The sequence below is a fragment of the Ranitomeya variabilis genome, chromosome 2, assembly GCF_051348905.1.
Source record: "Ranitomeya variabilis isolate aRanVar5 chromosome 2, aRanVar5.hap1, whole genome shotgun sequence".
Classification (NCBI taxonomy): Eukaryota; Metazoa; Chordata; class Amphibia; order Anura; family Dendrobatidae; genus Ranitomeya; species Ranitomeya variabilis.
In genome coordinates this window covers 410,092,493-410,105,523 of record NC_135233.1, presented here as the reverse complement: position 1 = coordinate 410,105,523, position 13,031 = coordinate 410,092,493, and the positions used below count along the sequence as shown (strand labels likewise).

The window sequence follows — 13,031 nt, the reverse complement described above, 5'->3', positions numbered from 1 at the left end:
GTCCTCCCGTGTACAGCGCTGTGTCACACACCGTCCTCCTGGGTCACACACCGTCCTCCTGTGTACAGCGCTGTGTCACACACTGTCCTCCTGGGTCACACACCGTCCTCCTGTGTACAGCGCTGTGTCACACACTGTCCTCCTGGGTCACACACCGTCCTCCTGTGTACAGCGCTGTGTCACACACCGTCCTCCTGTGTACAGCGCTGTGTCACACACCGTCCTCCTGTGTACAGCGCTGTGTCACACACCGTCCTCCTGTGTACAGCACTGTGTCACACACCGTCCTCCTGGGTCACACACCGTCCTCCCGTGTACAGCGCTGTGTCACACTCCGTCCTCCCCTGTACAGCGCTGTGTCACACACCGTCCTCCCCTGTACAGCGCTGTGTCACACACCGTCCTCCCGTGTACAGCGCTGTGTCACACTCCGTCCTCCCGTGTACAGCGCTGTGTACACCACTGTCCTCCTCTCTGTGTCTCCGGGATGGATGTATGCGCTGCGCTCGTTTTTTTCCTCTCCTCCGTCCCCCCCACCGCCCCGGCCGCCCGCCGTGCATGCTGGGACTGGTAGTTCTCGTGCAGTCTGGCCCCCATTGGCGGCAGTGGTGGGCGGCGCGGTGTCCGGACTACACTTCCCGTCACGCCCTGCGCGGCCTGGCTCTGTGCTTTCGCTCGCTGCTGCCAGTGTCTCCGCCGAAACCTTCTTCTTCTTCTTGTTTTCGTCCGGGAGCAGAAGCCGCCGCGGACCCCCGGCTCAGCCGCCTCCGCCGCCCCCCGGGGCCTGGATCGCGGAGTCACGGAACAGGTGCGTCCAGCAGCGACCTCTCCCCTCTCCTCCTCCTCCTCCCGGGTGTCCCCGACGCTCCGGACATTTAAACCCCCCACTGAGCTGCAGCTCGGCCCCGCTCAGGCACAGGCTGCACCGGAACTCCCGGGGGCTGCTCCAGCCGCCGCTCCGCGCCCACAACACCTCGCCCTCGGGTGTAGCGATGTCCGTGCGCTCGGTGATGGGTCTCTATGGTAACAGGCGGGCGTGCGGCGGAGGGTCCCGGAGCGGAGGGTCCCGGAGCGGAGGGTCCCGGAGCGGAGGGTCCCGGAGCGGAGGGTCCCGGAGCGGAGGGTCCCGGAGCGGAGGGTCCCGGCAGCGCATCCGCCGCAACTCCGTGTTTACCTGCGCGGAGCCGCAGCGGGGGTCGCGGGTCACCTCAGTGTTGCCGGCACTTGGCAGGAGTTGGTGTCACTCTCGCGTCATCGGAAACCGTCCAGGTGGGACCGACTGCTGTCGCGATAGGCGGCACTATCCCGGCACTGTCTCCGATAGTCAGAGGAAATGTGGGGCAGCTGGTGTGCGGGCCGTATCCAAGCGTATCTCAGCATATCCGACTCATATCTCAGCATATCCGACCCGTATCTCAGCGTATCCGACCCGTATCTCAGCGTATCCGACCCGTATCTCAGCATATCCGACCCGTATCTCAGCGTACCCGACCCGTATCTCAGCGTATCTCAGCATATCCGACCCGTATCTCAGCGTATCCGACCCGTATCTCAGCGTATCCGACCCGTATCTCAGCGTATCCGACCCGTATCTCAGCGTATCTGACCCGTATCTCAGCGTATATCAGCATATCCGACCCGTATCTCAGCGTATCCGACCCGTATCTCAGCGTATCCGACCCGTATCTCAGCGTATATCAGCATATCCGACCCGTATCTCAGCGTATCCGACCCGTATCTCAGCGTATCCGACCCGTATCTCAGCGTATCCGACCCGTATCTCTGCGTATCCGACCCGTATCCGTGTATCTCAGCGTATATCAGCATATTCGACCCGTATCTCAGCGTATCCAAGCGTATCCGACCCATATCTCAGCGTATCCAACCTGTATCCAACTCGTATCTCAGCGTATCCGACCCGTATCTCAGCATATCCGACCCGTATCTCAGCGTATCTCAGCATCTCCGACTCGTATCTCAGCGTATCTGACCCGTATCTCAGCGTATCCGACCCATATCTCAGCATATCCGTCCCGTATCCAAGCGTATCTCAGCGTATCTGACTCGTATCTCAGCGTACCTGACTCGTATCTCAGCGTACCTGACTCGTATCTCAGCGTATCTGACTCGTATCTCAGCGTATCTGACTCGTATCTCAGCATATCCGATCCGTATCTGACTCGTATCTCAGCGTATCTGACGCGTATCTGACTCGTATCTCAGCGTATCCGACCCGTATCCAAGCGTATCTCATCATATCCGACTCGTATCAGCATGTCCGACCCGTTATCTCAGCATGTCCGACCCGTATCCAAGCGTATCCGACCCGTATCTCAGCATATCCGACCCGTATCAGCGTATCTCCGCATCTCCGACTCGTATCTCAGCGTATCCGACCCGTATCTCAGCGTATCCAAGCGTATCCGACCCATATCTCTGCTTATCCGACCCATATCTCAGCTTATCTCAGCGTATAAGACCCGTATCTCAGCATATCCGACCCGTATCAGCGTATCTCAGCATCTCCGACTAGTATCTCAGCGTATCTGACCCGTATCAGCGTATCTCAGCGTCTCCGACCTGTATCTCAGCGTATCCGACCCGTATCTCAGCATATCTCAGCGTATCCGACCCGTATCTCAGCATATCTGACCCGTATCTCAGCGTATCCGACCCGTATCTCAGCATATCTCAGCATATCCGACCCGTATCTCAGCATATCCGACCCGTATCTCAGCGTATCTGACCCGTATCTCAGCATATCTCAGCATATCCGACCCGTATCTCAGCGTATCCGACCCGTATCTCAGCGTATCCGACCCGTATCTCAGCATATCCGACCCGTATCTCAGCGTGTGTGACCCGTATCTCAGCGTATCTGACCCGTATCTCGGCATGTTCGACCCATATCTCAGTGTATCCGACCATCGGGCCGTATCTCAGTGTATCCGACCCGTATCTGTGTCCGACCATCGGGCCGTATCTCAGCATATCCAACTCGTATCTCAGCGTATCCGACCCGAATCTCCGTGTCCAACCATCGGGCCGTATCTCAGCGTATCCGACCCGTATCTCTGTGTCCAACCATCAGGCCGTATCTCAGTGTATCCGACCCGTATCTCAGCATGTCTCAGTGTATCCGACCCGTATCTCCGTGTCCAACCATCAGGCCGTATCTCAGCGTATCCGACCCGTATCTCTGCATATCTCAGTGTATCCGACCTGTATCTCAGCGTATCCGACCTGTATCTCACCATATCTCAACGTATCTCAGCGTATCCGACCTGTATCTCAGCGTGTCAGACCCGTATCTCAGCATATCTGACCCGTATCTCGGCGTGTCTCAGCGTATCCAACCCGTATCTCAGTGTGTCCGACCCGTATCTTAGTTTCTCCGACCCGTATCTCAGCATATCTGACCCGTACCTCAGCTTGTCTCAGCGTATCCAACCCGTATCTCAGTGTGTCCGACCCGTATCTCAGCATATTTGACGCGTGTCTCAGCGTATCCGACCCGTATCTTAGTTTCTCCGACCCGTGTCTCAGCGTATCTGACCCGTATCTCAGCATGTCCGACCCATATCTTAGTTTCTCTGACTTTGTATCTCAGCGAATCCGACCCATATCTCAGCGTGTCTCAGCATATCTGACCCGTATCTCGGCATGTTTGACCCATATCTCAGCGTATCCGACCCGTATCTCAGCGTTTCTGACCTGTACCTCAGCGTGTCCGACCCATATCTCAAATATTTGACCCGTGTCTCAGCGTATCTGACCCGTGTCTCAGCGTATCCGACCCGTATCTCAGCGTATCCGACCCGTATCTTAGTTTCTCCGACCCGTGTCTTAGCGTATCCGACCCGTATCTCAGCATGTCCGACCCGTATCTTAGTTTCTCTGACTTGTATTTCAGCGAATCCGACCCATATCTCAGCGTGTCTCAGCATATCTGACCCGTATCTCAGCGTGTCCGACCCATATCTCAGTGTATCCGACCATCGGGCCGTGTCTCCGTATATCCGACCCGTATCTCAGTGTATCCGACCCGTACCTGTGTCCGACCATCGGGCCGTATCTCAGCGTATCCGATCCGTATCTCTGTGTCCAACCATCGGGCTTTATGTCAACGCATCCGATTGCGTCTCTTCATATCCAATCCTCTGCGGAGCCCTCTGTCACCCAGCTGCGGAGCCCTGTGCAGCGTTCATCTCCCCTGTGCGGAGCCCTCTGTCGTACTTTGCCCCTTAGCATCGTATGTCACCCAGCTGCGGAGCCCTGTGCATTGTACGTCGCCCCTCTGTGGAGCCCTCTGCGTCATACGTTGCCCCTCTGTGTTGCCCTCTGTCGCCCCTCTGCATTGCCCTCACTCACATGGTGACAGCCCATGACCGCAGCCGTCCCTTTTGAGCAGCTGAGAACGTCTCGTTTATTGTGGGCTCCTGTACGGAGCGTCTCCCCCGTTGATCACACGGCTGCATACCTTCTGTGCGGCCCGTGTCTTGCGCGGCCCGTGTCTTGCGCGGCCCGTGTCTTGCGCGGCCCGTGTGCGTCTTGCACTGCCCACGTGCGTCTTGCGCTGCCCGCGTCTTGCGCTGCCCGTGTCTTGCGCTGCCCGCGTCCTGCGCTGCCCGTGTCTTGTGCGGCCCGTGTCTTGTGCGGCCCGTGTCTTGTGCGGCCCGTGTCTTGTGCGGCCCGTGTCTTGCGCGGCCCGTGTCTTGCGCTGCCCGTGTCTTGCGCTGCCCGTGTCTTGCGCTGCCCGTGTCTTGCGCTGCCCGTGTCTTGCGCTGCCCGTGTCTTGCGCGGCCCGTGTCTTGCGCGGCCCGTGTCTTGCGCGGCCCGTGTCCTGTGCGGCCCGTGTCTTGTGCGGCCCGTGTCCTGTGCGGCCCGCGTCCTGGGCGGTCCGTGTCTTGTGCGGCCCGTGTCTTGCGCGGCCCGTGTCTTGCGCGGCCCGTGTCCTGTGCGGTCCGTGCCGGGGATTCGGATGTGCCGGCGGCTCTGCCGGTCCTGGGGCCGATGCCCGGAGACCTCGGAGCCTTTCTCTGGTGCTCCTTCGCTCGTTCTTGGGGACTGTGCACACGGTAAGTATGTAGTGCAGGAGAAGCGCAGTGTACAATCCGCAGGTTTCGCTGCGTTTTTTCCAGGTTTTCATGCAGTTTTGGTGCAGATTTTTCTCCACTCACAACTGTGAAATCTGCAGAAAAAACGCTGCAAGAATTGACACAATGTAGATTGAAACCTGCCACAAATCTGCAAGAAAAATAAGCAGCGTGTGAACGAGACTTCAGGCATCTCACTCACTGCACTGGTACTGGGAAAACCTTTAGGTTTTGTGACGTGTGCAGAAAAAACGCAACAAATGCAGCGTGTGCACAGAGCCTTACAGGGGAATCCTTTACGGTGCAGTGGGGGGAACGTGATGGGTCCAGCAGGCAGCAGCGCAGATATCGGAGCCCCGTGTAGAGGGGGATTCTCAGCGCTGATCCCGCCCATGTGTGTGCAGCGGCCCACACGTCCCCGGCAGAGGCTGATTGTAGCACTGACGGTATCTGGAGAGATGACTGCCCACTGGTGTTTGTCCTGTAGATACAAGGATTGTGGGGGCAGATCTGTGTAATTGTCACTCTCAGCATCGCACCCCATGATGAGCAGCTTCATAGCCACAGAATTTCAGGTTGGGCCCATCTGTTCCAGTGTTTGTGCCCGTTACTGGTCAGGCTGTTTTCACATGGGCAATTGTCCAGATTATCCGCTCCTCTCTGCTGTGCTGCCCCGTTATCCGCTCCTCTCTGCTGTGCTGCCCCGTTATCCGCTCCTCTCTGCCCCGTTATCCGCTCCTCTCTGCCCCGTTATCCGCTCCTCTCTGCCCCGTTATCTGCTCCTCTCTGCCTCCTCTCTGCCCCGTTATCCGCTCCTCTTTGCCCCGTTATCCGCTGGTCTCTGCCCCGTTATCTGCTCCTCTCTGCCTCCTTTCTGCCCCGTTATCCGCTCCTCTCTGCCCCGTTATCCGCTCCTCTCTGCCCCGTTATCCGCTGGTCTCTGCCCCGTTATCCGCTGGTCTCTGCCCCGTTATCCACTGGTCTCTGCCCCGTTATCCGCTGGTCTCTGCCCCGTTATCCGCTGGTCTCTGCCCCGTTATCCGCTCCTCTCTGCCTCCTCTCTGCCCCGTTATCCGCTCCTCTCTGCCCCGTTATCCGCTCCTCTCTGCCCCGTTATCCGCTCCTCTCTGCCCCGTTATCCGCTCCTCTCTGCCCCGTTATCCGCTCCTCTCTGCCCCGTTATCCGCTCCTCTCTGCCCCGTTATCCGCTCCTCTCTGTCTCCTCTCTGCCCCGTTATCCGCTCCTCTCTGCCCCGTTATCCGCTCCTCTCTGCCCCGTTATCCGCTCCTCTCTGCCCCGTTATCCGCTCCTCTCTGCCCCGTTATCCGCTCCTCTCTGTCTCCTCTCTGCCCCGTTATCCGCTCCTCTCTGCCCCGTTATCCGCTCCTCTCTGCCCCGTTATCCGCTCCTCTCTGCCCCGTTATCCGCTGGTCTCTGCCCCGTTATCCGCTGGTCTCTGCCCCGTTATCCGCTCCTCTCTGCCCCGTTATCCGCTCCTCTCTGCCCCGTTATCCGCTCCTCTCTGCCCCGTTATCCGCTGGTCTCTGCCCCGTTATCCGCTCCTCTCTGCCCCGTTATCCGCTCCTCTCTGCCCCGTTATCCGCTCCTCTCTGCCCCGTTATCCGCTCCTCTCTGCCGCTGTCTCTGGGTCGCCCCGTATGGGGAGTGGATGAGGGGAATAAATTGTGTCCGGTGAGACAGAAGTCTGACATCTGTGACTGGAGACCGTTTCCATACTTGAGTGTGAACTTGAGCATCAGATTGGTGTCAGTCGATGTCCGAGCAGGTAATGTGTCTTGGTGCGGCGCTTTGACGACAGATGTCCTGGGTGAGACGTATGCAGCCTTATGTGGTGACTCCAGGATGCAGCTCTCGGTGTGTGCAGAGCATGCGACATGCAGCTTTAGATATTCCCTGCCAGTCACAGCGTGTAGTGTCTGCCGCAGCAATTCTCCTGATGTTGGCTGTCGCGCAGGGGGTCTTCACCTCTATCGGGGGGTCCTCGCCTTGGTGCAGTTATTGGGACCTGCAGTAACCGCGGTGTAATCGCAGCTTAGCGCAGCAGCCATTCAGGGCCCTGGGTTCAGGAAAAGCAGCAGCTTCTGCTAATCACTGCGACCTCGCGACCTCTGGACATAAAACTGGAGGCGCCGTCCCCTCCTCCTCCTCTGTGTGAAGAAAGGAAGATGGGGGCACAGAGCAGGCCTTCACCAGGAGGCCTCCGGTCACTGCCAGCGGTGTCACCCCCTCACCAGAGACGGCAGCGGCTCATCCTGCTGACACCGGCGGAGTCTTGGTCCGAACCGCCGAGAAACCGCTGGAATAACCCTGAGCCACATCCAGTCACCCCTTGTGTGAGGCGGCCATTGTATCAGGACACTCCTGAAATGCTTCAGTGTAACCTCGGCCCCCTGATACCAGCTCGGTCCTGTGATAGGAGTCACCGGGGTTTAATATCTGCCCCCGCCATGTTTTTCTGCCATTACAGCTATGTGACAGAGCGGCGGGGGGGGGGGGGAAAGCTCCTGATACCGGCGCGGTCCTGTAATAGGAGTCACTGGGGTATAATATCTGCCCCCGCAATGTTTGTCTGCCATTACTGCCATGTGACAGAGCGGCTGGGGGGGTGCGGAGCTCCTGATACCAGCACTATCCTGTAATAGGGGTCACCGGGGTATAATATCTGCCCCCGCCATGTCCGTCTGCCATTACTACCATGTGACAGCGGCCGGTGGTGCTGAGCTCCTGATACCAGCACTGTCCTGTAATAGGGGTCACCGGGGTATAATATCTGCCCCTGCCATGTCCGTCTGCCATTACTATCATGTGACAGAGCGGCGGCGGGGGGGGGGGGGGTGGAAAGCTCCTGATACCGGCGCGGTCCTGTAATAGGAGTCACCGGGGTATAATATCTGCCCCCGCAATGTCCGTCTGCCATTACTGCCATGTGACAGAGCGGCCGGGGGTGCGGAGCTCCTGATACCAGCGCGGTCCTGTAATAGGGCTCACTGGGGTATAATATCTGCCCCCGCCATGTCCGTCTGCCATTACTGACTTGTGACAGCGGCTGGGGGGGTGCGGAGCTCCTGAAACCAGCGCGGTCCTGTAATAGGGGTCACCCGTGTATAATATCGTATAATATATTATACTCTAGAGCTGCACTCACTATTCTGCTGGTGTTGTCACTGTGTACATACATTGCTCCTGAGCCTGGTCCTGAGCCGCCTGTACTCAGTATTGTCCCCCGGAGATGTGCATCCTGGGCCTGGTACTGTCCCCCTAAGTTGTGTGTCCTGGGCCTAGTAGTGTCCGCTGTAGACATGGGCTGCTTTTATTCTGTAGTGTTCCTCGAAGATGTGCGTCCTGGGCCCCGTAGTGTCCCCTGTAGATATGAATCTTGGGCTGCCTGTAGTCAGTAGTGTCTCCCAGAGACGTGTGTCCTTGACCCGATAGTGTCCCTTGGAGACGTGCATCCTGAGCCCGTTGGTGTACCCCTGAGGTGTGTGTCCTGGGCTGCCTGTGCTCAGTAGGTTCTCCCTAAGAGGTGTATCCTGGGTGGTCTGTGCTCATTTGTGTCCCCCGGAGACATGTGTTGTGGGCCCGTTGATGTCCCCTGAAGATGTGCGTCCTTAGCCGCCTGTACTCAGTAGTGAGACGTGCGTCCTGGGCCGCCTGTGCTCAGTAGTTTTCCCAGGAGATGTGCGTCCTGGGCCGCCTGTACTCCTAGAGACGTGCGTTGTGGACCCGGTAGTGTCCCCCGAAGACGTTCGTCCTGGCCTTACTCTGTCCCCTGGAGACGTGCGTCCTGGGCCGTTTGTACTCGGTATTGTCTCCTGGAGACGTGCGTCCTGGGCTGCTTGTACTCCGTGTCTCCTGGAGATGTGCCTCCTGGGCCGCTTGTACTCTGTAGTGTCTCCTGGATACATGCGTCCTGGGCCGCTTGTACTCGGTAGTGTCTCCTGGGGACGTGCCTCCTGGGCCGCTTGTACTCGGTAGTGTCTCCTGGAGACGTGCGTCCTGGGCCGCTTGTACTCGGTAGTGTCTCCTGGATACGTGCCTCCTGGGCCTCTTATACTCGGTAGTGTCTCCTGGGGACGTGCCTCCTGGGCCGCTTGTACTCGGTAGTGTCTCCTGGGGATGTGCGTCCTGGGCCGCTTGTACTCGGTAGTGTCTCCTGGGGACGTGCCTCCTGGGCCGCTTGTACTCGGTAGTGTCTCCTGGGGACGTGCCTCCTGGGCCTCTTGTACTCGGTAGTGTCTCCTGGGGACGTGCCTCCTGGGCCGCTTGTACTCGGTAGTGTCTCCTGGGGACGTGCCTCCTGGGCCGCTTGTACTCGGTAGTGTCTCCTGGGGACGTGCCTCCTGGGCCGCTTGTACTCGGTAGTGTCTCCTGGGGACGTGCCTCCTGGGCCGCTTGTACTCGGTAGTGTCTCCTGGGGACGTGCCTCCTGGGCCGCTTGTACTCTGTAGTGTCTCCTGGGGACGTGCCTCCTGGGCCGCTTGTACTCGGTAGTGTCTCCTGGGGACGTGCCTCCTGGGCCGCTTGTACTCGGTAGTGTCTCCTGGGGACGTGCCTCCTGGGCCTCTTGTACTCGGTAGTGTCTCCTGGGGACGTGCCTCCTGGGCCGCTTGTACTCGGTAGTGTCTCCTGGGGACGTGCCTCCTGGGCCGCTTGTACTCGGTAGTGTCTCCTGGGGACGTGCCTCCTGGGCCGCTTGTACTCGGTAGTGTCTCCTGGGGACGTGCCTCCTGGGCCGCTTGTACTCGGTAGTGTCTCCTGGGGACGTGCCTCCTGGGCCGCTTGTATTCGGTAGTGTCTCCTGGGGACGTGCCTCCTGGGCCGCTTGTACTCGGTAGTGTCTCCTGGAGACGTGCGTCCTGGGCCTGGTACTGTCTCCTAGAGACGTGAGTATTATTGGGGGGATCCGGCTGGTCCTGGGTTTCCTCGCCCTCCCTTCTATGTTGCAGATGTTGGATAACGTGATGTCTTTGTGTAAGAATACGCCGGGTTGTGTCCATTGCGTGTGTGTTGTATGGATCGGCTGGTGCTATTACAGCCGGCACACTGTGCGCAGAGATCTGCTCTCCTGGGATCCAGTCGTCACTCATTGGAGCACTTGGTGCAGCGCAGGGTTCCCTGGAGCCTGATCCATTGACTCTAGGGAGGCAACAAACCTGTAAGATGAAGGATCCGGGTGATCGCCCGCGGGTCTCCGCTCACTGCAGTGCTGTCCTATTGGTTGAGGTTTCCAGCTTTTCCATATGCAGACATTTTTAAAGGGGCAGTTCAGTCTGGTGCTCATATTCTTTGCACCTCATTTCCTTGCTGTTTTAAAGATCTTTGCTTGCACCTCTAGTAGTTCTCACAGCTGAAGGTTTGTTACAGTGTTGTCCAGTCTGGCAGGGAAAATTGATCAGCACAGCTGGGTGAGGCTGTGGCCAGTTGTCCTTTTGACCGGTGATGGGAGATAGTTGGGGCGATTTCCAGCTGTTCCTGTATGTGGCAGCCTGTATACTGTCTGCGGAGTGCAGGCCATCGGGAGGACGTGACAGAATGCCGACGTCACAGCGGGCTGAGAGCGTGATCTGCAGACCTGCAATACGTGCTGATGGCTCGCAGTGTGGACAGATGACCGCCCAGCAGTCCCATGTCATGGGCTGGCAACAGTCACCAAACAGCAGTCCCATGTAATGGGCTGGCAACTGTCACCACCCAGCACTCCCATGTAATGGGCTGGCAACTGTCACCGCACAGCAGTCCCATGTAATATGGGATAGCAACAGCCACCACACAGAAGTCCTATGTAACGTAGACAGGTGCTGCTCACAGGGCCTTAGAGCATTTCTTCTCCCAGATCCCTCAATCTGCAGTAATTAGCAGCAATGTTTGATCACAGCAATTTATTCCACAAGGTCTTTTGACCCCACTCCCCAGTGTGCACCTATGTTGTGGCCCTGTGACCCCGCTCCCCCGTGTGCACCTATGGTGTGGCCATGTGACCCCGCTGCCCCGTGTGTGGCTGTGTGACCTCACTCCTCCGGGTGCACCTATGGTGTGACCCCACTCCCCCGTGTGAACCTATGGTGTGGCCATGTGACCCCGCTCCCCCGTGTGCACCTATGGTGTGGCCATGTGACCCCGCTGCCCCGTGTGTACCTATGGTGTGGCTGTGTGACCTCACTCCCCCGGGTGCACCTATGGTGCGGCTGTGTGACCCCACTCCCCCGTGTGCACCTATGGTGTGGCTGTGTGACTCCACTCCCCCGGGTGCACCTATGGTGTGGCTATGTGACCTCACTCCCCCGGGTGCACCTATGGTGTGACCCCACTCCCCCGGGTGCACCTATGGTGTGACCCCGCTCCCCCGTGTTCACCTATGGTGTGGCTGTGTGACCCCGCTCCCCCGTGTTCACCTATGGTGTGGCTGTGTGACCCCACTCCCCCGGGTGCACCTATGGTGTGGCCCCACTCCCCCGGGTGCACCTATGGTGTGGCCCCACTCCCCCGGGTGCACCTATGGTGTGGCCGTGTGACCCCACTCCCCCGGGTGCACCTATGGTGTGGCCATGTAACCCCATTCCCCCGTGTGCACCTATGGTGTGGCCCCACTCCCCCGGGTGCACCTATGGTGTGGCCGTGTGACCCCACTCCCCCGTGTGCACCTATAGTGTGACTGTGTGTCCCCACTCCCCCGGGAGCACCTATGGTGTGGCTGTGTAACCCCACTCCCCGGGTGCACCTATGGTGTGGCCCCACTCCCCCTGTTGCACCTATGGTGTCGCTGTGTGACCCCACTCCCCCGTGTGCACCTATGGTGTGGCTGTGTGACCCCACTCCCCCATGTGCACCTATGGTGTGGCCCCACTCCCCCATGTGCAACTATGGTGTGGCTGTGTGACCCCGCTCCCCCGTGTGCACCTATAGTGTGGCTGTGTGACCCCACTCCCCCGGGAGCATCTATGGTGTGACTGTGTGACCCCACTCCCCCGGATGCACCTATGGTGTGACCCCACTCCCCCGTGTGCAACTATGGTGTGGCTGTGTGACCCCACTCCCCCGGGAGCATCTATGGTGTGACTGTGTGACCCCACTCCCCCGGGTGCACCTATGGTGTGACCCCACTCCCCCGTGTGCACCTATGGTGTGACCCCACTCCCCCATGTGCACCTATGGTGTGGCCGTGTGACCCCACTCCCCCGGGTGCACCTATGGTGTGACCCCACTTCCCCGTGTGCACCTATGGTGTGGCCGTGTGACCCCACTCCCCCGGGTGCACCTATGGTGTGGCTGTGTGACCCCACTCCCCCGGGTGCGCCTATGGTGTGGCTGTGTGACCCCGCTCCCCCGGGTGGCGGTGCACCTATGGTGTGGCTGTGTGACCCCGCTCCCCCATGTGCACCTATGGTGTGGCTGTGTGACCCCAGTTCCCCGAGTGCACCTATGGTGTGACCCCGCTCCCCCGGGTGGCGGTGCACCTATGGTGTGGCCGTGTGACCCCAATCCCCCGTGTGCAACTATGGTGTGGCTGTGTGGCCCTGCTCCCCCGTGTGCACCTATAGTGTGGCTGTGTGACCCCACTCCCCCGGGAGCATCTATGGTGTGGCTGTGTGACCCCACTCCCCCGTGTGCACCTATGGTGTGGCCCCACTCCCCCGTGTGCACCTATGGCGTGACCCCACTCCCCCATGTGCACCTATGGTGTGGCCGTGTGACCCCACTCCCCCGGGTGCACCTATGGTGTGACCCCACTCCCCCGGGTGCACCTATGGTGTGACCCCACTCCCCCGTGTGCACCTATGGTGTGGCTGTGTGATCCCACTCCCCCGGGAGCACCTATGGTGTGGCTGTGTGACCCCACTCCCCCGGGTGCACCTATGGTGTGGCCGTGTGACCCCACTCCCCCGGGTGCACCTATGGTGTGGCCGTGTGACCTC

At 59.4% G+C, this 13,031-nt stretch overlaps 1 protein-coding gene across 2 annotated transcripts in view; it reads left to right on the top strand.

Annotated features, from left to right (window-relative positions):
- Positions 1-679: 679 nt before the first annotated feature.
- Positions 680-13,031, top strand: part of BCORL1 (BCL6 corepressor like 1) — a 118,005-nt gene continuing 105,653 nt past the window's right edge. The window contains exon 1 of one of the 2 annotated variants that reach the window (XM_077286529.1): positions 680-808. The gene's annotated coding sequence lies outside the window, so the exon portion shown is untranslated. Of the gene's footprint in view, positions 809-1,052; positions 1,270-13,031 lie in introns of those variants that run through there. The other variant, XM_077286531.1, reaches the window with a different exon arrangement.